Here is a 26,571-nt window from a genome sequence, read left to right on the forward strand (position 1 = left end):
CCACAACATCAAATAAATGCATTTCCACATAAACATATAAAGAAAACTAATATATAATATTTATATGAAGTCTAGTGCTACATCACATATCAAAATAGTGAATCAAGTCCTGAATCTTGAGTCCTGTCTCAGTCTCAACTCTCAAGAGTCAAAATATCAACAAAAAATATAATAAACGTATAGCATGAGTCATGTACATGTCATAAAGTAATCAGTCACTGAGATCCTCTGCCCCTTTTTCTGGAATAGGGAATGGCTTTGCCTTTTCCTCTAGAGGAAGAAGGCCCTGCCCCTGGGGATACAAATGGACTCAGTCGTCCTCTAGAAGCCAATAAAAGAGGTGGCCTCTGTCCTCTATTGTTGCCCATACTAGATGGTGTCACCTCCTCCTCCTCCTCCTGCTCCTCCTCTTGCTCTCCCTTCCCCTGGAACTGCTACCTCCTCCTCGACCTCTGACTCTCCCTCCCCTGCAACTGCTACCTCCTTTGTCGCTAGTGCCTCTGGATCCACATCTAACCAATCAGGGATCGAGTCCATGGTCGGCCTCTTAGTCTCGACCCTCCATGCATCGGTGGTATCACTATTGTCCAATGAGATGGCTTCCACATCAGGAGTTTTCTGAAGTTGTCTCACCCACAATCGAAGATTGTTGTAGACGTAGACAATGTCATTGAGGCGTTGGGACTCCAATCTGTATTAGGGTCATAGATTGTAAATTAGTACATAGAAAATTTAAATATTAAAAATAATCAATTGAATTCAATATTTAATTTTAAAGTTTTTTACCGGTTGCGCTTTTTGCTGTGTATTTTGTCAAATACACTGCTGTTGTGCTCACACCCAAAGGAACTGCATGTTTCGCTGAGCAGTCGAATGGAAAGCTTTTGGAGATTGGGTACTCTGCCACCATAGCTTGTCCCCCAAGCATCTACAAGTTAAAAGAAAAATGAGAAACATAAAAAAGAAAAAGTTAAAACATTGAAATTCTAAACTTGAAGCAAATTATGAAGAGGCAATGAATTATGAAATTTGAAAGTTGAAGGTTGAAACAAATTGAAGCTTACCTTGCATTTTGGTTTTCCTATTCTTAATAGCCATGGTAAAACCAAATGTGATACCTGCCATCCTATATATCTCCATTTCTTTAGAAATATCTTCACGTTCTTGCTCAGATGACACCATCCTCTCAACACAAGTGAAGAATCCATCCATCACCTCGGCATGAAATCTGAAACCACGGGAGTAAGAAAATGTGGGGTTGAGGTAGACACCTGCAGCATGAATGGGGCAATGGAGGTTATTATTCCATCGCTCATCAATCACTCTCCATATGGCCTATTATTTCTCTAACCCCTTGCCTCCCTTATCTTCATAATAAGCATGAATTGCTTCTTTGGCCCTATCAATGGCCTCATACGAGTAGCTCATTGCGGGCTTGTATCCATCAACCAAATGAAGAACCCTTGCCAAAGGTTCTGAAATGGCACACACCTCTACTCCTGCTCTGATCATATGAAACTAGTTTGCATATGCCCTCTCCATTTGGTTTGCAGCTAATAGATAAAGCACACCAATCCTATGAAAGAAACATGCTCTTCACATCCCACATAGAATTCAACAGGGATTGAAGAGAGATGAAAGTAGTGGCAAATCGTGTAATGGCAGGATGCACCAACTCTTTGTTGTTGGTGAATCTTCTCATCAAGCTAAGCACAAATGAATGATTATATATAAATTTTGTTATGCTCTTGGATGACTCAACAATATCCCTCACAAGAGGAATATTACGTATATCCTCCAACATGAAGTCAATACAATGAGCAACACAAGTTGTCCAAAACAAGTTAGGATACCTCTCCATAAGCAACCTGCCAGCTGCAATATAATTTGCAGCGTTGTTTGTTATGACTTGGACAATATTTTTTGGGCCTACTTCCTAAATGAAGATGTTCGACAACTCACATAATAAATGTGCATCTTTAATGTGTGCAAATGCATCAACAGATTTCATAAACATTTTCCCTTGGGACAACTAACCAAGAAGTTAAGAAGGGTCCTACCCTTCTAGTTAGTCCAACCATTTGACATGACTGTGCATCCAGTGTGTTCCCATGATGCCCTAAACTCCTCCAATCTAGCAGTGCAATCAATTTTTTCATCTTGAAGAAGAGGCCCTCTCAACTCTGCAAAGGTAGAGTCTTTGTACCCAGGGCCAACGAGAACAACAACATCAAACATAGTTTGGTAGAATGGGTTTTTCTTGGCAATGTTGAAAGGAACATCACTTCGTAGAAGACACTTACTGACCAGCCTGTCAGCTTCTACCTTTTCCTTTTCTTTTTAAAGTGTCGATTTGATGCCAGGTTGTGAACCAGGTGTGGTTCTAGGAACAAATAAATATGACATGATGGTGTGGAAGGAGATGCTGAAGAACAACTCTCACTTCCCCCCACACTTTAGGCCCCTACAATTTCATTTTTTAGTGCTTTCCTAGTGTTTTTTCCCACCTCTTTATCCATCAACGATTTAATGGCCTATCAGATGATTTCTGGAGTCGGATTTGGGAAAAGTTCTATATTTTACCCCAGAATTTTCCCCAATTGGAATTTTAATCTGTTGACACCTCGTTACATATGCTTGCCACACAACTTGCAAATCAAATACATTCTATTGACCCCCCCAAATTCGGGTATAGTATCAGGTTCACCATATTCCTACATAGGGTCCAAAAGCCTTGGCATTTTGTTTGAAACTTTGAACTTGAATTTGAACCCGGGCACAAAAAAACTTCAAAAAATTAAAATTTCCCATCACATAAGAAGCAAACACAAATGTAATTGTTGATTTTAAATTTTAAATGCCTCTTCTCACTTGCTTGAACAAACTCAAATTCACTAAACAAGGGTTTGAATTTTTGTCATTTGATTCTTGAAAGTTGAAGTTTTTATTCAATCTAGATTCTAAACAATGTTTTGATTCAAATTTCTAAAGCAAAAATAAGATAAAAACAAGCTAATAGAATTATAGAAAGATTTAACAAGCCATTTGTGTAACAAAGACTAAGAGAGAGATTAAAGTAGATACCTGGCAGCAACAAATCGACACCTTGAATCTCTCACGTTGAGCAGTGGACAAATCTCTAAATCCACACCACAAAACTAGCAAATCTCCTCCTCTTCAACCTTGGAAAACACCTCCCCTCTCCATAGGGATGAATGGCAGCAAAAAGAGTGAGAAATGACTATTTTTTTCCTTTTTCCACCACTTATTCACGGCCTGGGCGGGCTCAACAACTTTGTAGGTCGACCCTCGATAAAGACACGACTTTTACGATTAAAACTTGAGTTCTTCAACAGTGAAATAGTCAACACAAAGTCGGCCAACCCAAAAAATCGGATTTTGGCGATTAATTGGGACTTTTTGCCCACTTTTTCCACATTGGTTCTAGTGTTGCACACCCTCCGACAACACTTTATCTCTGTATCGTCCTCTGTCACGCTGTTGATGCCCACGAGCTACTGCGTGACTCTAACATTGCACCTGTATTGCTGCTGACACTGACATACTGCTCCTAACTCTGCATGTGAATTGCAACTCTCTTTCATCTGTTGTTGTTGCAACTGCAACAACTGTAACTAAGCAGCACCCGAAATACTGTATCAATTGTGTTCAGTATAATGCATCTATCTCCCGAGTCCTGGCTACTACTAGCCTCTGCACTGCTATTGAAGAATTCACGTTGCTGCCAACTCTGTATTGAGCCACTTGCTCTACTATCAATACTGCACTGCACTCCTTAGTATTTGCCTACTGCTAGTCTGCAACTGTCACTCTAGTACTGATTGCATCAACTTCCATTGATCCATCCTGCTACTGAATACTATGGGCCCTCGTAGCTAATCGATGATCCATGAGGTGGACTCCTCAAGGACCCTGCCCATCTTTGTAGCTCTCTGGGGCTACAACACCAAATCACCCCACCTCACTCTTGGAGGTATATCTGCGAACATAGCAAACTTTTCCTCTGTCCTAGAGGAAAGCTTGTTTATTTCCGCGGATGTTGCCTGCTGGCCAATGAGTAGGGAAATGAGGAGAGGGACCATAGTACTACTGATGGACGTATCGTGTACTATCGTACTCCCTATGCTAGGATGTTTGATATTGATCTGGGATCAATGGAAACTAAATTTGGGTCAGTTAAGAGTGGTATGACACACTCCCGATTATTGGAGACTGACTTCGGGTCTGTGGAGAATGGTATGATACATTCTTGATTATTTCTTCTTTCTTCATGGTTCATTAGAGCAAAGCAGAGAAAAGACAGGGATGGTACAGAGTGTTAGATAGTTTGGCAGGTTAAGTCCTCCCTAGTTGAGAGGGAGTGTTAAATTTGGCAACTTGGGCCAAATTTCACCTTGGACAGCTCATATGAGGCAGCTAATATTTTTATTGGGTTCCTCTCTCCGAGAGGTGTAGGATTGATCTAAAGATCATCTCATTCTGACATGTACAAATGGAATTATGAATTTATTTTGTTTATGGACAAATTGTCAAGGTCAGCGAGGGAACTAATGTAGGCTCAAAAGCCCAACAGTCACATCTATTCATCCTCAATGTTTGCACATAAATACAAGGTCCCTCCTCCTCATTTAGACACTTCACTCACTCACATATCTCTCTCTCCTTCATTGATTGGGTACGGATTTCTGAGGTAGCTCTCCACATGTGCGAAGAAGGGCAGTTTTGTTCTAGCGTTGACCGAAGTTGCAGGAACGGTTTTTGACTAGTGTTGGCCAGCAACGTTGACTTGTTCGACTGTGGTTTTGTGAGTGTTATCTCTGTTTGGTCAGGCCACATTTTTGGGCACAGAAATTGAGGTAGACTGTACTATTTGACCAGCGTTGACTACAAAGGGTTTGACTGTAGCATTGACTTTTGTTGACCAAGTTTGTCTGGATATTTGTAGACTATATTTGCACTGATTTGATTTGCTGTTGGAGGCCGAGTTGACCAAGTTTTATCGAGCTGTTTTGGAGGTCAAATTCTGCCCTGTTGACCAACGTTGACTTTTTGGTTAGGACTTTCTATAGTTGTTGTTTGTTGGGATAGATTTCACTATGATTGGGCAAGTGAATATTGCATATTGTACGCTCTCTCTCTGTTGAACTCTTGAAGAATAAGAAGAAGAATTGATCGAAGGGTTTCTCGACATTGTGGTTTGTCCTTGACTAGTACCATATCTCGTGTCCTCTTGTCTTGGCTTGTCTTCTACTATTGTTGTTTATGTTATATCTGCATTTTACTGTCATGTTGATGTGATTGCTAATCTAGATATTGATATTGGGCTAATAAGAAAATTGAAGTAAAATTGCTCTTAAGCGTAGAACATACCATTGTTATCTAAAATTAACATGGTATCAGAGCTGAGGCGAAGACAAAGCCCAAGCAAGAGTGAAAAGAGCAATCACTAAGAAGAGCAACCACTGAGATCCTTTGATCAAGGACAAGATTCAATGGCCTCCACATCCTACTTCAAGTCTGATGACAAACTTCATGATAAGTTTGATTATCATGCATGGAAGATGTCTCTTGATTTGACTTTAGAAGATCAAGATGTCATGGACTATTTGTAGGGAAAGATTTTGGAACCTCCTTCTAATGCATCGGCTCCTGCTAAGACAAAGTACAAGAAGGGTGAAGTCAAAGCAAAGAAGATAATTTGGGATTTTATTCATAAGCATTTAGTTGCTTACATCTTCGATTTGAACATATCAAAGGAGATATATGACAGGTTGGTTGGCATGTTCAAATCTAGTAATGCAAACCAAGTTCTCTTTCTCAAAAACAAGCTGAAGGATATAAATAAGGGAAGAGGTGAAGACATTCAATCCTACTTCATGAGGATTACTGATTTCATAAATGATCTTCTTTCGATTGGAGAAGCCATCGCTGGTAGAGTGCTTACTCTCATTGCCCTTGGAGGACTCCCTCGTGAATGGCACGTGTTCAACACTACTATTCTTAACAATGACAGGATTCCAGATTTTGAAGAATTGTTGACTAGATGTTCTCAAGAAGAAACAAGGATGATGGAACTAGATATGCCTTCAAATAGGACTGATCCTACTGCATTCTCCGCTCATGCTAAAAAGAAGAACAATGCAGGTTCAAAGAAGCAATGTCAAGGAAGAATGGGTTTCAAGAATGGAAGGAATGGAAGATGCTTCATTTGCAACAAGTTTGGCCACTATGCTAAGGAATGTGTCCTAATAGAAGGGATACACCTCATGATGATGACAACCACAACAACAACATTTTCAGGGGCAACAACAGTCAAAGGTATGGCAGATTCAACAACCGAGGAAAAAGGAATGCTCCTGCTCCTCATCAAGGAAATGGTCGCCCTCCCAAGAGATCAAGAAACACTAGGTATGATGAATCTAATGTTGTTGATAACAAGCAAAAAGAATTTTATCTTATATCTTCCCTCTCTACTTCATCTCCTTCTGACACTTTGGGAAATTGGTTGATTGATATTGGTGCCTCAAGGCACTTCACTGGGTATAAGGAAGCTTTTTAAATTTTAATTGAAAAGGATACAAATTTGGAAGTTATCCTTGGAGACAATGCCACCTATCCCGTGAAGGGAGTTGGGAATGTTACTCTTCAATTGAATCAAGGTAACACCATTCATCTACAAGAAGTACTATATGTACCCGATTTAAAGAAGACCCTGGTATCTATCTCGGCGATGGAGGACAAAGGATTCAAGGTGGCATTTATCAATGGAAAGGTACGTGTGTGGAATAAAAATTTCAAAGATGCATTTACACTTGGAGGAAGTCCATTGGGAGCTATGTCTTGCGACACATCACTTAAGCCAAATTATGGCACCGAAGGTTTGCTCATCTACATTATAAGGCTCTACCCGATGTGAGGAAGATGGTGACAAGTATGCCTGAATTTAAAGTAGAACATGAAGGTGTTTGTCAGGGGTGTGCCAAAGGAAAGTGTACAAGGGGGCCATTACCCTCAAGTGATAGGAAGACTACCGACATATTGCAATTGGTTCATTTTGATCTATATGGTATGATGCCCATGAACTCATTGGGAGGATATTTATATTATGCTATCTTTATGGATGATTTCTCTCGCAAGACTTTGATATATTTCTTGAAGAAGGACGAAATATTCTCATGGTTCCGTTCTTTCAAAGCTTTGGTCAAAAATCAATTCGGGAAGAAAATCAAAATATTGAGGACCGAAAATGGAACCGAATATGAATCAAATGAGTTTAATAATTATTGTAGAGAAGCTAGCATTAAGAGGGAGACTACCACTGCATATACTCTTGAGCAAAATGGTGTTGTTGAAAGGAAGAACTATTCTACCATAGAAGCCACTTGTGCCATGCTTCATGATCAAAGCCTTCCGAAGTTCTTATAGGCCGACGCTGCAAACATTGCTGTGTATGTTTAAAATAGATACCCTCATCAAGTGTTGGACTCCAAAACTCTCGAAGAAGTTTTCACCAGTATGAAACTTGATGCTTCTCACTTTAGAATTTCTAGTAGCCCTGTATAATTTCATGTGCCGAAAGAAAAGAGAAGCAAATTGGATGCCTCTGGGAAGAAGGGAACATTTGTGGGCTATAGTGAAACTTCTAAGGCATATAGAATCTATGTGCCTGGTCAAAGAGAAGTGGAGATAAGTCATGATGTCATCTTTGATGAGGATGTTGCCCTTAGGAAGATTAGTAACCTTCTTATTCCAAGGATGGACAAAGAAGCAGATTCAGGAAAGTAGGGAGAACCCTAGGATGAGCTGATGCTCGATGCTGAAGGACCAATGGATTCCATTGATCCACCCCCTCATGAGCCCTCCTAAAAAAGGAGACCCTCATGGCTTAGGGAAACTCTCGAAGATGCCGAGAGACATGTTGCACCTAGGGGGACATTTCGTGAAAGTAAGAAGTTGAATAGGTACCAAGGGTACTTAACTGCAATGAGCACCATTGTTCAATCTGAGCCTTGCACTTTTGAAGAAGCTGTAAAGCACCAAGTTTGGAAGGATGCAATGAATGAAGAGTATGAGTTGATTTTGAAGAATGATGTTTGGGATGTGGTCCCTAGACCCAAGGACAAACCCATTGTCACCTCAAAATGGCTCTACAAGATCAAGCATGGAGCCGACGGAAGTGCTGAAAAATTCAAGGCTAGATTTGTTGCTTGATTCTTCTCTCAAAAGGAAGGTGTGGACTGCGATGAGATATTTGTAGATGTTGCTCGATATACCACCATCTGTTCGATTATAGCTCTTGCTGCCTCGCAAGGATGGAATCTACACCAGATGGATGTCAAGACCGCATTCTTACATGGTTCAATTAAGGAGGAAGTCTATGTAGAACAACCCAAGGGGTTCGAAGTTCAAGATCGTCAGACACATGTATGCAGATTGAAGAAATCCCTCTATGGGTTGAAGCAAGCTCCCTGAGCTTGGTATGAGAGGATCGACAGCTAGCTGATGAAGTTGGGATTTATAAGAAGTGACATTGATCTGAATCTTTATTTTAATGTTGAGAATAGTAGACCTCTCGTCTTGGTACTTTATGTGGACGATCTCTTTCTGACGGGTGCAGACCCTCTTATTCAACAATGTAAGAGGGAGTTGGCTTTTGAATTCGAGATGAAGGACCTAGGATTGATGCATTACTTCCTAGGGTTAGAGGTCTGGCAAAAGCCAGGTGAGATTTTCCTTTCTCAAGGAAAATACATCGTGAAGCTACTCGAAAGATTTGGGATGGTGGACTGCAAGTCCGTGACTACTCCGATGGAAATTAACTTCAAGAAGTTATGTGGAAGTGTTGTTAGGACGGATTTGGGAAATCCTTTTGACTATCGTCAACTCGTGGGGGTCTTGATGTTCTTGGTGAACGCCTGTCTGGACATATGTTTTGCAGTGAATACTTTGAGTTAGTTTATGGTCGCGCCTCATCACATACATTGGATTGTTGCCAAGAATCTCTTGAGATATCTCTGGGGCACAATCACTTATGGACTGAGATACATTGTCGGGAATGTGAGGCTCCATGGTTACTTTGATGCAGACTGGGCTGGCAGTGTGGTGGATCGTAAAAGAACATCTGGATGTTGCTTCTCTCTAGGTTCTGCTTCGATATCCTAGATGAGCAGGAAGCAAAATTCGGTTTCTTTGAGCATCGCTGAGGCTGAATACATTGCTGCTAGTATGGACTCCTGTGAAGCTATTTGGTTGAGGAAGCTCTTTAGTGAGTTGTTTGGACATGTGATGGATATCACCATGATCCACTGTAACAACCAAAGTGGGATTCGTCTTTCTGAGAATCTTGTGTTTCATGACTGCTCCAAGCATATTGATATCAGGTACCACTTTATCAGGGACATGGTACAACGGGGAGCAATAAGGCTCCGTCATATTGGGACTAATGATCAGGTTGTTGATATTCTTACGAAGCCCCTGGGGAAGGTCAAATTCTTAACCTTCCGTGAACAACTTGGAGTCATGGAGAGACCCTCTTATGAGTTTCTTGTATGAGATGGATGTTGAGCTCTGGGAGCTCTAAGGGGCTTGGGGTACTTCTTGGAGCGATGAGCGACCATAGGGTGAGTGGTTCACCTTCCCCAAATGGTGCACGATGTATAGGGTGAGTGGTTCACCTTCCCTTGTGATACCCCATGTTGAGATATGCATAGGATGAGTGGTTCACCTTCTCCTATGGCATATGAGCAGGATGAGTGGTTCACCTTCTCATGCCAACACATCCTACCCATGCAGTTTGGGACTCATGGGAAGTACCTCTCATCTAGCCAATGAGTAGGGAAATGAAGATAGGGACCATGGACACATCGTGTACTACCATACTCCCTATGCTAAGATGTTTGATATTGATATGGGATCAATGGAAACTGACTTTGGGTCAGTTAAGAGTGGTATGACACACTCCCGATTATTGGAGACTGAATTTGGGTCAATGGAGAATGTTATGATACATTCTCGATCATTTCTTCTTTCTTCATGGTTCAGTAGAGCAGAGCAAAGCAAAGCAGAGACAGGGATGGTGTAGATTGTCAGACAATTTGGCAGGTGAAGTCCTCCCTAGTTGAGAGGGAGTGTTAAATTTGGCAACTTGGGCCAAACTTCACCTTGGACAGCTCATATGAGGCAGCTAATATTTTTATTGGATTCCTCTCTCCAAGAGGTGTAGGATTGATCTAAAGATCATCTCATTCTAACGTGTACAAATGGAATTATGAATTTATTTTGTTTATGGACAAATTGTCAAGGTCGGCCAACAAACTAATGTAGGCTCAGAAGCCCAACAATGACGTCTATTCATCCTCAATGTTTGCATATAAATACAAGGTGCCTCCTCCTCTTTTAAACACTTCACTTACTCACATATCTCTCTCTCCTTCATTGATTGGGTATGGATTTCTGAAGTAGCTCTCCACACGTGCGAAGAAGGGCAGTTTTGTTCCTGCATTGACCAATGTTGATTGAAGTTGCAGGAAGGGTTTTTGACCAGCAACGTTGACCTGTTTGATTGCGGTTTTGTGAGGGTTATCTCTGTTTGGGCAGGCCGCATTTCTGGGCACAGAAATCGAAGCAGATCGTATTGTTTAACCAACGTTGACTACATAAGGGTTTGACTATAGCATTGACTTTCATTGACTAGGTTTGACTGGATATTTACAGACTATTTTTAGGCTAATTTGATTTGTTGTTGGAGGTTGAGTTGACCAAGTTTGACTGAGCTGTTGTGGAGGTCAAAGTCTGCCCTATTGACCAGTGTTGACTTTCTAGTTAGGGCTTTCTGTAGTTGTTGTTTGTTGGGACATATTTCACTGTGATTCGGCAAGTGAATATTGCATATTGTACTCTCTCTCTCTGCTGAACTCTTGAAGAATAATAAGAAGAATTGATCAAAGAGTTTCCTTACATTGGGGTTTGTCCCTCTCTGGTGCCATATCTTGTGTCTTCTTGTTGTGGCTTGTCTTCTATTATTGTTGTTTATGTTCTATCTGCATTTTACTGTCATGTTGATGTGATTGCTAATCTGGATATTAATACTGGGCTAATAAGAAAATTGAAGTAAAATTGCTCTTAAGCATAGAACATACCATTGTTATCTAAAATTAACATTATGCAACAGTGAAATCTGAGTACAATCTATGGATGCCCAATTGGAAATCCAAACAACAAGTATCTAAAAAAAATAATTATAGAACAAGAAATCTCGGCACTGGCTCCTCGAGAATAACTAGCCTTCCAAACCCTTCGTATACCCTCTGCATAGTCATTGCGCTGCCTCTCACATGTGTGGCATAGATCAGCCTCTGAACAAGTTGTCTTGCATGTCTCTGCTACTGGAAATGACTCTCCGACCCTCTAGAAGACTTTCCCAGCCTTTGGAAGCTGAATTGACTTCCTCCCTAGCTAAATCAAACTGCTCTGCTTCAGCTATTGCGTAGTCCTTGCGCTGCTTCTGCATGGATCCATTCTGTCACTTGCTGTTGTCTCTCCAGATCTGAAAAACTTCCTCTAGATCACTGCCCCTGCCCCTCATTGTCTCTGCTTCGATCTCTAGCTCTCCGACAACTGCTGCTGCTCTCTGGAGATCTATTTGCCAAGGAAATCGAATTTCTCAAATGTCTTCTCCAAATTCCCATCGACCTCTTATAATCCTCGGTTGGACCACCAATGACCAAGATTAGATCTTAATCAAGGGTTAAAATTAATCTTTTGTCGATTTGTTTGAGTTTCTATAGAATTCTCGCCTTGACTTAATTAATTTTGATTAATTAACCAGTTTTCCTAAGTTAAGACTTACGAAACATTAAAAAATAGGTTAATAATCTAATTAAGTAATCTCTAAGTGGAATTTCCAGAAACGATTTTTGGGTTATAGAGATCTCATGTATTTTAGCCTCCCCACCAAGTTTCGTGGCTAGAGCACATCCAATGCTACAAAAACTAACTCTTTTTGCCAGTCTCTCTATATTTTCTCGTTTTGTCAACTCTATTTTTGGTCGCCTCACTAGTGATTGATTCCCTCTAAGTCATTGTCATGAGCGTTATATTTTCCATAGGGCTATATTGTTCTTTGCTTTCATAATTGCATTTCTCTATTAAAACATTAATTTCACCTTATAGCATCATAACATTATACAGATTTACATCATTACTCATCAGCATATGCAAATATGTAGAAAGAAAAATAACATCATCATCAATGCAGCGGAACATAAAGGAACACAGGAAGAAAAACATGCATACATAGAGACACCAGGATTGATCGGAGACCAAGGAAAAACCCATTATGGGGAAAACCCTTGCAAATTCTTCTTCTAATAGATTGTCATCAAATGATTCAGCAAAAGAGAGTACAATGATCCATATCTTCACAACAACTAGAATATCCATGAAATGCATCTAAACATCAAAAATCTGATTTTGATAACTGTAATGTACTATCACTGCCTGTAGCCTACTATTGATCACTGTTGTCACTGAGCGAAATTTTCGGAGTACTGCAGTTTCATCTTTGTGTCTCGGACGCATGGAGGAAGAGATGAGCGAGCGTCTATAGCAGTGTTGGACGCTCCCTAGTGGACTTTGTGCGTGCATGTAGGGACAAATATTCTTTGTTTTGCCTTAAACCCCTAGACGCACCCTTAAAGTTGTTGTGCATGCGTCCAAGGCTCCCCGGATGCTACGTGGGCCACTCTGTGCGTGCATCCAGGGACCGAAATGCCCAATTTGCCTTCTGAGGTCCTAGATGCTCCCTCCAAGTTAGCATGCGAGCATCTATAGCTTCCTGGACGTTGTCTTGACCATAGGATGCCAACGTCCAAGGATGAAATTTCCTAGTTTTGTGCCAGCATCCGAAAATTAGAAACCCTAGATTCATGCGAGCATCAACCTTGTAGCTTCGGGCCCTTGTGCGAGCTTCTTCCGTTAGACCTGTGCAAGCCAAGACAAAATAGAAGAGGAGAAGAGAGCTTGATCAATTATGTCCAAATGAGATTGAGGTCTCTTCTATTTATAGGCTTCCATGAGGTTCCACTTGATGTTGAGGCCGACCTGTCCATTGGTACATGTGCATAGGGCCGACCTAATTCAATATACATGAGTGGGTACATAAATTCGAAAACCAACTTCTGCTTGTCCAAATGAGGTGATCTTTAGGTCAATTTTGGTCCTCTCGAAAAGAGGAATTCAATTGAATAATCATCTATGTCATCTGAGTTTTCCAAGGTGGAATTTGACCGTAGTTGCTTAATTTTAACAATGAGTAGGGCCCAACTTAACATACTTCTTCCTAGATGGCTCTAGTCAACATGCTCCTTCCTCCCTTGTTACTTCCTTAGAACCTTGGTTTTGGTTGTTGCATCATGTAGACTATAGCTATGGGATTTCTTAATCATTTATCCAACACATCCTTCCTCTAATATTTTGCTCCCTTACTTAGCTATTACCACCCTATTGTCGTAACCAATTTTCTCTCATTCTATATCGACCTTTTTCTATAATTTTCATTCTTCTTGTCTCATTCTCTTAGCATCTACGTACTCATGTTAGATTTTTTGTCTTCACTAGTATGTCACTAGCTCATTGCAACTCACACCTTTGCTTGTTTTGTGCTAGCATTGTCTGATGTATCCTTTGCTTTTGCCTCTCTAAAGTCACTTCTTCTCATGCTAGAGCTACCATGGTGATTGTATTTCCAAATCTTGCCTTCATTGGTGCTTCACCAGTCTTCATATCTCTTGCACCCTAGGTAGCTACAAGTGGGCATAACTATCTAGTAGTTTCATAGCTATTTCATGAACTTTGTCACTTTAGATGTTGTTTTTTTCTATCTATTTTGACGAGGTCGCTTGGATGATTATGAGGATATATTCTTACCTTGGAAACCCCTCTATTGGACTTATGAACATTTTTGGAGGAGTTGTCCACCTATTTAGCCCCTTTTCACTTCACACATGTGGATGTTTGAACTTCTAAGGCCAGACAGTTGCTTGGTTGAGGGAGTTTATTTGTACGAGAACAACCTTACCATGTTTTTGGGCTTATAACCTGCATTTGGCGCTACACTAGTCTTTGTAGCTTCGTGTGGGCATAGGTACCTCTTATCTTCATAGTTTTTTCATCAACTTTGCCACTTTAAATGCACTTTACTTTTTAATATGGGAATTTTCAGCCATTTATTTTTTATCGTGCTAAAGCAGTGTAGAAAGTAAAGCTTCATTGCCGACATTGCAAGTTTCCATAACTACTTCTAAAATACTTGGATTCACAACAGGGTCCTTTGTATTACATACTTGTTTCTGAGTTTGCTCAAATTTTACATCATCCTGATGAAAGAGTAGTTTCCTTTAGCATTGGTATTTCCCAAATCTAGAAGGCCATCCTGCCCGTGCAACTCTTTAGAATTAGATGTTAAATGTTCTTTGCATGAAGATGTTCTTGGAATTCTAGTTCCATAAATGGGCATGAACTTTTCAACTTGTTTCTTTAGTTCTCTCATTTCCGACAGTGCAATGTACCATTATTTTCTCCAACTACATCATGAGCTAGTGTACAAAATTAGATATACCTTCAACTGTCAATTATATCCTTAAGAAATTGGTGGTTGTAAATCTAGAATGTAGACACTGCTTTTGGAATATTAGTGTTGTGGATAGTTTTGATCCCATGTTGAAAAGGCTCTCCCAACATGGAAGAGATTACTATGGATGTCATTTCAAGAAGTAATGCTTGAAGGAAACACTTTCTCGACTACTTTATATTTCAGGCTATAATATAAGCCCATGAAAATGCCATATCTAATGAAACAACATGAAGAATGCTCTGCTTGTGGTGTTATATTGCATTGAGCTACAAAAAATTAGGATTTGTTTGTGAAGATGGGAGAAGTTCAACAATGCAGGTTCATCCATCAATCATCTAACATGATAATTATGACAACATCTACCAACAATGTTGATTTATGGTAGCATCGGATGTGCTCTAAGCCTCAAAATTTGTAGGGAGGCTTGGACACATGTATTCCAGAATACCCAAAAATCATTTTGGGAACTTCCACCCGGAGACAATTTTATTAAAATAATTAATTATTTTTAATGGGTGCCTAAGTCTAAACTTAGGAAATTAAAATAATTAAAGGGTATTAATCAAACTATAGGTGAAACTTCTAGAAGAAGACGAGAATGAAGTCAATATGATCTAAGCCGTTGATTAGAATTTAATTTGGGTTGTTGATTGCTCAACTGAAGGATTATAAGAAGGACTTCGATGGGCATTTGGAAAACACACTGGGCAGATACTCAGTTACTCAAGTAAGATCAATTTTCTCACTGGTCAAAGTTCGGCGAGAGGAAATTGAATCAGAGGGAGAGTTGTAGGTGAGAAGGAGAGAGGGCATCAAGGTGAGAGGTGCAGGAGCAGAAAGAAGACGCAGAGCGAAGGAGGGACAATGCTGAGGTTGTGACGCTGGGATTGACGTTGGGACTGCGCAGTCCCGACGTAGTGAAATGTAGAGGGGCAACAGGGCCTCTCTAGAGTCAGAATTTAGCTGAGAATATCATCTGTAATATTTCTCACAAAAATTCCTCTTCTATTCTGCTGGTTGTATCTTGTACATGATATTTTTGTTGAAGATCAATAAAGAAAGCCTCATCTACTGCATCGGTTTTCCCACATTGGCTTTTTTTGGGGACAATTGTCCAAAAATAATTGTGTCATTGTGATTATACTTGTGTTAGTATTTTTCCTTGCATTTACTTTTCGCAGTATTTTAACTGTGAAGGCTGCAGTAGAATTTAATTTAATATTTGTTGTAGAAACATTGTGAATAACTTATTTCTGAAATAATAAGTAGAAGAAATAATATCAGTTACTGCTGTAGGATTTCTATTTAGAAATTCTCACAAGCAATAGTTTCCAACTTCCTAGAATTGTTGTTCACCATCTTTCATATTGGACTATCTTCAAATACAATGATGCATATATCTATATAATTTTCATCTTTGGTGGATCTAGGTATCAAGGGATTAGGAAGCAAATTTAAAACAAATCAACAGTGATTGTGGTAAAAAGACTTTGAAGTAATACTCAAGCAACTTACTACCACAATTTTGACAAAATGCTATATTTCTACAATTTGGATATTCAGATTCATTTAGGAAACCAAATAATAAAGGTGGAATGGGTGAGGATTCCCTCCCAAATGGGGATGAATTCACCCCTTAATAAACACGCGATACAAAGAGGCCTATGATGGGCTACACTTCAAGAGTGCTAGCTACTATACATGCCTACTAGTCATGTTAGATTCTTTCCAAAATACATACGAATGCCCATTCTTCTCAGAACTTTTTTATTGGTGCAAGGCAAAACATAAACTTATGTTATTAGTTGCTTGATTCAAGAGATGGCTACGAAAAGGGAGGGCCTGGGATGATTCATACACATTACATAATACAAATATTGGCACATGGTTGGTTAGAGTTTGCAATGAATCTGGAAATTCAAAAAGACCAATTAGAGATAGAATTTCACAAACTATGAGAGAATGGACTTAATACATGCTCCATATTATGCTATAAAAAATATATCATTCTCCAAGGACAAAGAGATTAAAGGCTTGTTTTCAATGGTCCAATTGGAAAAAAAAATCTTAGAACGATACCAGAGAAATGTCCATGTGGAAAATTCTGCCATGGTTCGTTCTCAAATTCGAATTTTTGATAGTACCTGTTGACCCTGCCGCCTACACCTACCTACAAGTCAGTGAGAAAAGCCTTCAACCCCACAAGGTGTGGTTGGTGGTAGGGAACTCAGAGAAGGGGCTGTCACACTAATCTCGACTCTCTCCATTTGAGCTATCTCCTAGGTTAGCTAAGGGGGGTGGTCCCTAGTGAAAAGTTAAGTTAAAAGATATGAGTTTCTAGGAGAGTGTTATAGTGAAAATGGATTAATTTTAAGGATTTATGGGCAAATATGAAGTGAGCAACTTGAAATAAAAATGCCAATCTAATATGATTAAAAACCATAAAATCAGTGCCTTATAAGGAATTTTCTCAACAATTTAAAGATATATTTGCTCAAAGTAAAATGCAATGTTCTCAAAAGAGAAAACAAAGTAACCCTGAAATGTAAATAAGAATTGTTAGCACAAGATATGTAAGATACAAAATGCTTTTGAGATAATCAACTTTATAAATCAAAACATGTGAAACATATCTTGCCAAAACCCAAAAATTAGTAATTAACTTGGAAATGTAAAAGAAAGGAAGAGCTAAACCAAGACATCAATATGCAAATAGACTTGAAACATGAAAAGAAAACACTTGTTTGAAATGATTACAATACTTGCTTTTGGAATAGACTTTGCATATGAAAACTCAAACCATCAAGAGACAAGTAAAGTAAATGTAATGGAAAGTGCTTTTGGTTAATTTTATTAATTAGCTCTACAACAAGATTACAATTTAATTCTTCAATCCTTAGACCTCACCCTCGCCCAATGATATGGATCTCACAGTGAGGAGTCAATAGAGGAGTAGAGGATCCCTAAGATGTCTACTTCAACCAACTTATGTTGGAGGTAAAATTTTAATGAGGCTTGGGGCCTTCCTACACTAAAATGCCTAGATGAAATGCAAATTGTGTTAATTCCCCAAATTAAAATAATGATACACGCAAATGCTTCAAAGAGATTGATTTGCAATGCTTGAAAATGAAATAGTGTTCAACATAAGTTGCAATTATAACTTCAATTGGAGGAATAAAATTAGCTTACAAGTGTTGCATGTGTTTCATCAATGAATTAAAATGATACAAGTAATTTGCTTGAAAGTAAAATTTGTTTCAAATAGACAATGACAATAAATTGCTCCAATATTAAAGATAACAATGTAGCATAAAATTGAAGCATGTATTCAAGTGCTCATGAAACAATTTACCAAGGTAAATGAAAACGAATCAAAGTTTGTTAAGAATAAAAATGCTTGCATGTAAATGATGAATTGCCCAAAGTAAAGTGTAAGCTTGTAGCTCCAAGCAACAATGAGAAAAAAAATGCAACGCTCAAATGAAATTGTAACAAACTTTAACTTAATGAAATGTGATAGTGAGGTTGTGTTAATTCCCAATTAAAGCATGCATGTAAGTGAATGAAGTATGAAAGCTTAAACCATGCAAATGTCAATTCACCCAAGAGAAGCCTCCCTCTAAATGGGGAGATAGGATACCATGGGAGAAATCCCAAGCTCCCACAAGCAAGTTAGATCTTTTATTAATATTACAATGAGAAGAAGACCCTTAAAAGTTCTCAACTATACTTCAAGGAGAGTCCTCACAATAATTGCCTGAAACTTGGACACTAGACCTCATTTCTTGAGAAAGTAGTGACATGATCTCACAAAACTTATGCAAGGGAAACAAGGTGTGAGTTTCCTCCAAATGCCCACGGCTTAAAGAGAGAAATGGGCAGCCCTCTAGTGAACTCGACTTCGCCAAAATAAGCCTCAAAAGGGCTCACGACAACCATGGAAATCGAACCCCTAACACTTGCCAAAGGTCCTGCAAACATTTGTTAGATGTTGCGGGAAGTTGCTCTTCAAAATCTGCCACACAAGAGTTAGCAAACAATCCAAACAATGGCTGCAAATAAGTTAAGTATTAATGGAAAAATCAGCAAGATAAAATGTATATGTACAATTATAAATCACAAAAGGCTAAGCTAAAGACAGAGTAAACTCGTCTTTGCTTAGCCATCTTCAAGCTCTTAGATAGCAATTGAAAGAAATGAAGTACAATGTTTTTTTTTAAAGAAATTTAAATTTAGAAGTTTTCGGCTTGTGTACAAGCTATGTGCCAAAATCTCTGCAAAACCACTTTGTAAGATAAGACTATGAAGGTTCAAAGAACAAATGAGAGCTCCTTTAAGAATGTATGAAGAGTGGGTTGGTCTCTCCAAAGACTTCCCCTCACGCTTGATTCTGTAATCCCAACAAGATGTTCCCTTTATAAAACTTCAATCAAGAATTAGTTCCATATAGATTTAACAATAAACAATGATAAGAAAGTCTAGAGATTTATTTAAAATCAACTAAAGCATTCTATACCTAGAGCATACTTCTAAATCAAATGTCAATGCAAGATAGCTCTACATTAACAAATCTATAAGAGCATATGGAAGCAAATTAGATCAAAGCATGAGTAAAAGGAATTATACCAATGCTCAACAATTCATCACACTCGAAAAGGAGGAACACCTCATGAATGAAACCCCAAAGTCTTTATTGATATTTTTGAAAGTGTATAAGGCAACAACGCTTCCACAAGCACAATAGCTAGTAACAATATTATTCAATGTGAGAGCCCATGGCTCTATTATATAGAGAGTTGGGAGCAAATCCTAATGAAGAATGACAATGACAAATGGCATGAGGTGACAATTCCAAAGAGAAATTCGAATTTGCTGAATGGAGCTCCAATGCCAAGTGTAAAAATTGAATTCTGGCAAGTGGACATCATTTTTTTCTTCCCTTATGTACCAAATTCGAATTTTATGGTGGAATGACAAGTTTATATGGGTGGTAACCCATGTGGGGACAATTTCCCACAAAAATCTCCACCAAATATTCTCCCAAATCCTCCCAAATATGCATTAACTTCACAAATTCGAATTTCCAAGCAGCTTTTTCATTTAATGCTAGAAATTTGATTTTATTTAAGCACATGTCATTTCCTTGATTTTAGGAGTCCACATCACCTTGGGATTTCACCTTAACTCCCCCATAATTTTCCACCTCATTTCCACAACATTTAGCATGTGTGGATATTTATTTTTCTCCATTTATTTAATTTCTGACTTAATTAATTGCCAGATTTCCCACTAAACTTAGGAAAAGTGGGTTTTGAGGGTCCAAAACACATTATTAACCCTTCAAAGTGTGTCATAGTAGAAAGTTGAGGGTGAGAGGTGTAATTTTGATTACTCATACACCATACAACTTCTCTAGACTACACTTATTACAATTTAAATACAATTTTATTTGCGATTTTTGACCTGCGGGAAATCTAAAAAATTAAAAAATGACTATCTAGACCTAACCAAATTCCACGATTTTTTTTGTGTGATCTAGTATGGTAATATACATCGACTTTAGAGGCTAAGATGTGTCAGGGGCTTAATCTTCAAACCGTCACCTCGGCTTTGGGGTAAAACGTGAGTGAAAAAACCTAGAAAATTATCGCCTCTAAAAAAGAAGGGATAATTAACCAGATAAAAAAACACTCCAAGGTGTACTTGTTTGCTGATCGAGTCCTAACATTCTAGGCCTGTTACAGACTCAAAACTCATGATTACTAGTATCACTTATTACAATTCCCCGTAGGGTGTGGAATCTGGGTACAAGAAAGATGATGAGAAGATAGAAGTAGAGTTAAAAAACTCTGTTGACTGACGATATCTCATAGTACAAGTGTCCTCTGGATCATCCTTGGGCATGGAGTCTTCATATAATCATCAGGTGCCACTCCAGTGGTCAACAGTACCCACAATGTAATGTGTAATGAAAAGTGTTTTGGTAGTATTAATAAGTCTATGCTGTCTAGGCTAGCAACGAAACACATCAAAAAGCTACATTAGCTTTAATCTTACCAAACTTGAAGCAGGAAAACAACTCTGTCATCAAATATCAAATTAAAATAGGATGGAAAAATCTAGCCATCAACAAAGCATCAAGGGACCCTTTAATCTGCATGACATCATCAATTGTGCAAGAAATTTTTAACATAGAAGGTATCCTTACATGGCATGAGGTTTCTTAGATATTGAAAGAGATTTGGTGGATTTTACAAGGGGTTTCATGATTGGTAATGATGGCATTTGAAGCTCTGCAATTAGGAAAGGTTTCTGGAAAAGAACGGGGATAAGCATTTGAGCTCTACCTCCAAATTTTAAAAGAAGCAAAAGCTATGGGGATGGAAACCATTGGGGTAGCTAAAAAATTACGATGTTCTACAGGTGTTGAGAGCATAAATAGTGGTTATAGAAGATGCTACAAAATTATAACTGACTTAGTAGCGAAGTCCTAGACCACAAGCAAAAACTAACAAGATCAGATGGAGAAAGAGGAAAGTTGACCGAATTGGATCTTTACCAAAATCTCTTTGTAAATTTTGTAACAAGAATTTAATTGTTTTTATTTTGGCAAAGTTGAGGAAATGTCCATAATTCACTTGGAAGTTGAAACAAACCATTGTAATGGTTGGACTTCAAAGGTAGTCCATTAAAAATGAAGGCTCTAGAGAAGAAGGGCATTCAATAGAGAGAAGAGATGACAAGGAAATGGAGAATAGCAGAGATGAGAGCTCAAAGAAGCAATCTACTTGATGATTAGGAGGAGGACAGATTCTGTCCTGTGATGGGTGAAGATTGTTGTTGAGCCATAGCCATCTGCAAATTTCCAGTCAGTGAGTAATAATACACTAAATGTGTGTATAGCTCACCCTTTTGTAATTAATTGCCTGCTTAATAAAATCTTCAATCAAGCCAGTTTTCTTCCCAGTTGGGTTTCCAGGAACATCTCTCCATATCTGTGTTTTAATGTTATGTACTCTGTGAGATTATTGTTGTTATTTATGGTGTATTGTTGGTGCCATTTGCACACATGGTTATGATAAATAGTTTCATCCTATAATCCCCACTAGTATTTAATAAATTTCAACGGCTCACTATTTTCCTCCATCCATTATACTCTGAGTTTGAAGATCAATGGCAATCATCTCAGAGCCGTTGTGCTTACATAGGAGGTTTCCAAATCAGTTTACTTGAGTCTAGTGGACTGTTGGGCATATTTAGAATTGCTGGGTGTTTTTCATTTTGCCTAGTTTGGTTCCGTCTCCTCTTAGCAATGTTTTTTCTGCTGGGCAAATTCAAGGTTATAGTTGGACGTCCATGAGCCTGTAAACATCCCCCAAACCAAATGTAATTTCTGAAGCTGCACCAGAATTGTATGAAGTCATATGCAAACCACACAGACTGTACACACCTCCAGCAGTGTGTCGTAAGCATCCCCTACAGCAGCCTAATCATCCATGAGCCTGTAAACATCCCCCAAACCAAATGTAATTTCTGAAGCTGCACCAGAATTGTATGAAGTCATATGCAAGCCACACAGACTGTACACACCTCCAGCAGTGTGTCGTAAGCATCCCCTACAGCAGCCCAATCATCCCTCTGTTGTTCGCTGGTCCATTCCCTGTATAATCAGTGTGCCAATTCCTTAAACCTCTTTCTGTTTCACTGCAAAATACGTTATAAATGGATTCTGGACAGTGATAAGGCAGGCTTTTTATTTTGCTCAAGTACCATTACACAATTTGCCAAAGTGCTGCAAGTAGGTTTCATGCCAAATCATATATCTTTCATACACGTTCTATCTACATGCAACCATGCAAGCATTGGTGGTGAAAGGGAACTTGTCACGTCTTGTTGGAATCTTAACTTCAAATTTACTAGAGTCATAGGCAATGGTTATAAAAAACATAGAGCACAGTGTAAGGCAAAGGAGGAGACTGATTAACATGATCCACAGGAAGCCAGCTGATTGTAAACACATTTTCATCGAGAGTAAGCTACTTCACGCAAACACTAGGCCACATATATGAATGGGATTTGAATTTGACAGAGAATGCACCATTAGTGATAGTCTTTTGTTCGAAAAAAAGAAGACCCAGGGACAAACCTTATGAAACTATGGTTGTGGCTGTTTTGTATTTGTAGTGATGAAAATCATGGAATGGAGTTTCTGTGTATTTCAGTTGTTTTTTTTAATGTAAATCATATTGTATATCGACGAGGCTATCATCCACAAATACAGCGAGCTTTCTGCACTGTTATGATATGATTGATTATAAACTCATACTATTTTTCAAATTGTTATTAGTGCAAGGGTCAAGATTATCATGGAATTTGATAATGTGTCCCTTAACCTTGAGAATACTAAGAATTAGAAAGAGGGAATTGACCAAAAGAATGGGTAGGATGGCCACATGGCAGCTGAAAATGGAGATGGGTTATTGGAGAAGAAAAGCGAGAAGGGTGGTTTGTGCTATGGGACTTGATTACAAGATCAGGAAACATTCCAAAGCATATTGAGGGTGAACAAGTTGTGGCCGGGTGGCCTACATGGCTTTCTACGATTTATAGAGAAGTAATTAGAGCCTGGTTTCCATGTAGAGCTAACACCTTTGGGAAACTCAATAAGATTGGTTAAGGGACAAATACCAACATTTACAAGGATTGAGATATAGATAGTGGGAAAATAGTAGATACTGGGAAAACTGGGGAAATACAACAACATTTACAAGGTTCAATATATAGATACTGGGAAAATTGTTGCCCTAAAGAAGGTTCGTTTTGACAATTTGGAATCTGGAAGTGTAAAGTTTATGGCAAGGGAGATTTTGGTCTTGCAATGGCTTGAACATCATAATTTGGTCAAACTGGAGAAACTGGTAAGCTCGAAAATGCCTTGTAGTTTGTACCTTGTATTTGAATACATGGAGCATGGCCTTGTAGATCTTGCAGCTTCTCCAATAAGTATTTTTAGTAAACCTCAGGTAAAATGCTATTTGCAATAGTTGCTTTCACGGCTTGAACAATATTGCGATAGAGGTGTCTTGCATCATAATATGAAGGGTTCCAATCTGCTTCTTTACTATGGACGCATCTTGAAAATTGCTGATTTTGGATTGGCTACATTTTACTATCCCAATCAGAAGCAACCTATGATTAGTAGTATAGTTACACTTTGGTATCGATCCCCAGAACTGTTGTTGGGGCTACAGAGTATGATGCAACTATTTATCTTTGGAGTGTTTGTTTCCTCCTAGTAGAATTATTGGCAGGGAAACCAATAATTCATGAATGCACAGAGGCAGAACAGTAGCACAAAATATTTAAGATCTGTGGTTCACCATCAGAGGAGTATTGGAAAAAGTCGAAATTGCTACATGCAACTATTTTCAAGCCACAACAGCCATATACATGGTGTATATGAGAGAGTTTTAAAGATTCACATCATCATCCTTATCACCTATTAGAACTATTCTGTCAATTGATCCAACAGATTATTGTATTGCTTCTGCTACACTGAAGAATGAAGGTTAGGTCAGTTTCTCCGTGTGCAAAACATGGACTGCTACAGTTCTAGCAAATTTCTATGTTGGGTCTTTCTTGAGGATTTCCTAATGCAACTAGCTTTGTTGAAAAAATAAATCAGATGTGCAAGCCGTAAGAGAATGTTTCTATTGCCTTGGATGGGACATACTTTTCTAGATGGTCCCTGGTTCAATTTCTAATGGTTCTTGTGAAAATTCCTAGATCTAACAATCTCAGGAATCTTACTGCGACCAACTAAATCTACTTCTCCTAGATTGTAAATGAAGTTACAAACTTATTTCAAATTTCTTCATGAAATATCAAAGCAAGTTACTGAGGTAGCCTACACCAATTAAATATGATTCTGACACATAGAAACAGAGCAAGGAAAATAGAAACACATATGACACAATTATTTTTGGACAAAAGTCCTCGGAAAAACCTAATGCGGGAAAACCAGTGCAGCAGCTTTGAGGGTTTATTATTATTAAGTAATAGCAAATTCTGAATACATCACTGAATACCTCACAGGGTTATCCAGTTCCAGAGAGAAATACTGACAGAAGCTTTGTGAGTTTACCTCACACAATCATTGAGAAAAAAGTCCTGGCTGATTTGGTTGTTGGATGAAGTGCCCCTAGCAGGCACTGGGCTATCCCTGCGCTGCCTCTATGTTGTCCTAGCATCAACCCTCTCAAGCATAGCGTCACCCAACTAGGGAATCGATCAGTAGCCCAGACTCACTGCTCTCAGCTTCCTGGTCTTACACCCAGGCTTCCGGCTGCTAAAACTAACCCTCTGCTCTAACTTTTGATTTTCTCTCTCTACCTTTGCATCACTTCTGTATGGCCCTTTTGGCCCTGCGTCAACCTCTGCGTCACTTCTGCGTGGCCCTTCCAGAAGCTGCTATCTCTGCCCCTCAACTGCAAGAGATCTCTTCAATCGATTTTTCCTCCTGAGAAATTCTCACTTCAGAAAATCGATTTCCTCAATCTCTCAATGTGTTTTCCAAATGACCCTCAAGCCCTTTCTTATATCTTCCTATTGGACAACCAACAACCTAGATTAAAACATATTCAAAGGCTCAGATCGTTTTGACTTGATCCATGGCTTTTTCTAGAAGTTTCACCCCTGATTAGATTAATACCCATTAATGTTTTAATTTTCCTAAGTTTAGACTTTTAGGAACCCCATTAAAAATATTAATTATTTTAATAAAATCACTTCTGGGTGGAATTTCCCAAAACGATTTCTGGGTTCTTTGGAATACCTATGCCCAAGCCTCCTTGCAAAATTTGAGGTTTAGAGCAAATCTGAGCTACCCGAAATCAGCGCTCCCTCTTAGCGAGGAATGTGCTCTAGCAATACACTGCCTCTCTGCATATGCTCTGACTTTGAAGCATCGTCTTTGCGTTGTTGATGTCTGACCTGTTGTCCACCAACCACTGCGTTGCTGCTGCTACTGTATTGTTGCCTTTGGCACTGCCACTGCCAATGCTACATTTGTATTGCAGCTCCCTCTGCATCTGTGTTGTTGCTGGTCATTCCTCCCAACACTGCATCTGCACTGCAACTCAGTTGCTGAGAGAAGCAACTGAAAACACCCAAAATTGGGCAAGTATCCAGTGGATACTCCTCGATGTTGATATCCTGCTTGCTGCTAGTCCCATTCTGCCTTTGAAGCCACTGCACTGCTGAAGCTCTGCATTGTGCCTCCTCGCACTATTGCCTCTCTGCTTTGTGCTGCTTAGTCTCTGGCTCTCCTAGCTACTGCATCTATCGAATCAACACTCCATGGCACCAATTGAAACTCCACCATCCTGCTACTACTGATCATGGGCTCTCGTAGCAAGGTGATGATCCAAGAGGTGGGCTCCTCAAGGATCCTGCCCATTTGCGGTCCTCCCGACTACAACTCTATATCAACCCACCTCCCTCTTGGAGGTATCTCAACTGTCATGGTGAACTCCTCCTCGTCAATCTTTGCAGCTACAACCTTTGGATCATGCTTCTCATCCTTGCCCTTTTTCTTCAAAGGACGCTACGACGCATAGTGGCCCATCTCGCCACATCTGAAGCACTTCACCTTGGAAACTTTCTTCTTATGTCTATGTTGCCCCAGTTGTCCCTTCGATGGAAGGGCTGTGTTATCCTCTTCCTCCAATTTGGGCTTTCGACCCACTGTTGATGCTGCGCCCTTCAAGTTTGACGTTGACCAGGTCTCTCCTAAGCTCTTCTTATTTTAGAGCTGCCCACATCTCATCCCAATTTGGCAATGCTGCTCTGCCCAGGATACACTTCATCCGAGACAAAATTTAGAGCTAGTCTCACTAACTCTGAATCCTGAGGTG

General features: G+C 39.2%; 1 protein-coding gene and 1 pseudogene across 1 annotated transcript in view; both read left to right on the forward strand.

Annotated features, from left to right (window-relative positions):
• Positions 1-24,229, forward strand: part of LOC149208594 (putative serine/threonine-protein kinase At1g54610) — a 33,878-nt pseudogene extending 9,649 nt beyond the window's left edge.
• Positions 1-26,571, forward strand: part of LOC149208593 (large ribosomal subunit protein uL16-like) — a 290,479-nt gene that overhangs the window by 195,573 nt on the left and 68,335 nt on the right. The window lies entirely within an intron of this gene.

Source organism: Pinus tabuliformis, chromosome 1_2, assembly GCF_031772625.1.
Source record: "Pinus tabuliformis cultivar Carrire ecotype Pingquan chromosome 1_2, CPIR1, whole genome shotgun sequence".
NCBI classification, from domain to species: Eukaryota; Viridiplantae; Streptophyta; class Pinopsida; order Pinales; family Pinaceae; genus Pinus; species Pinus tabuliformis.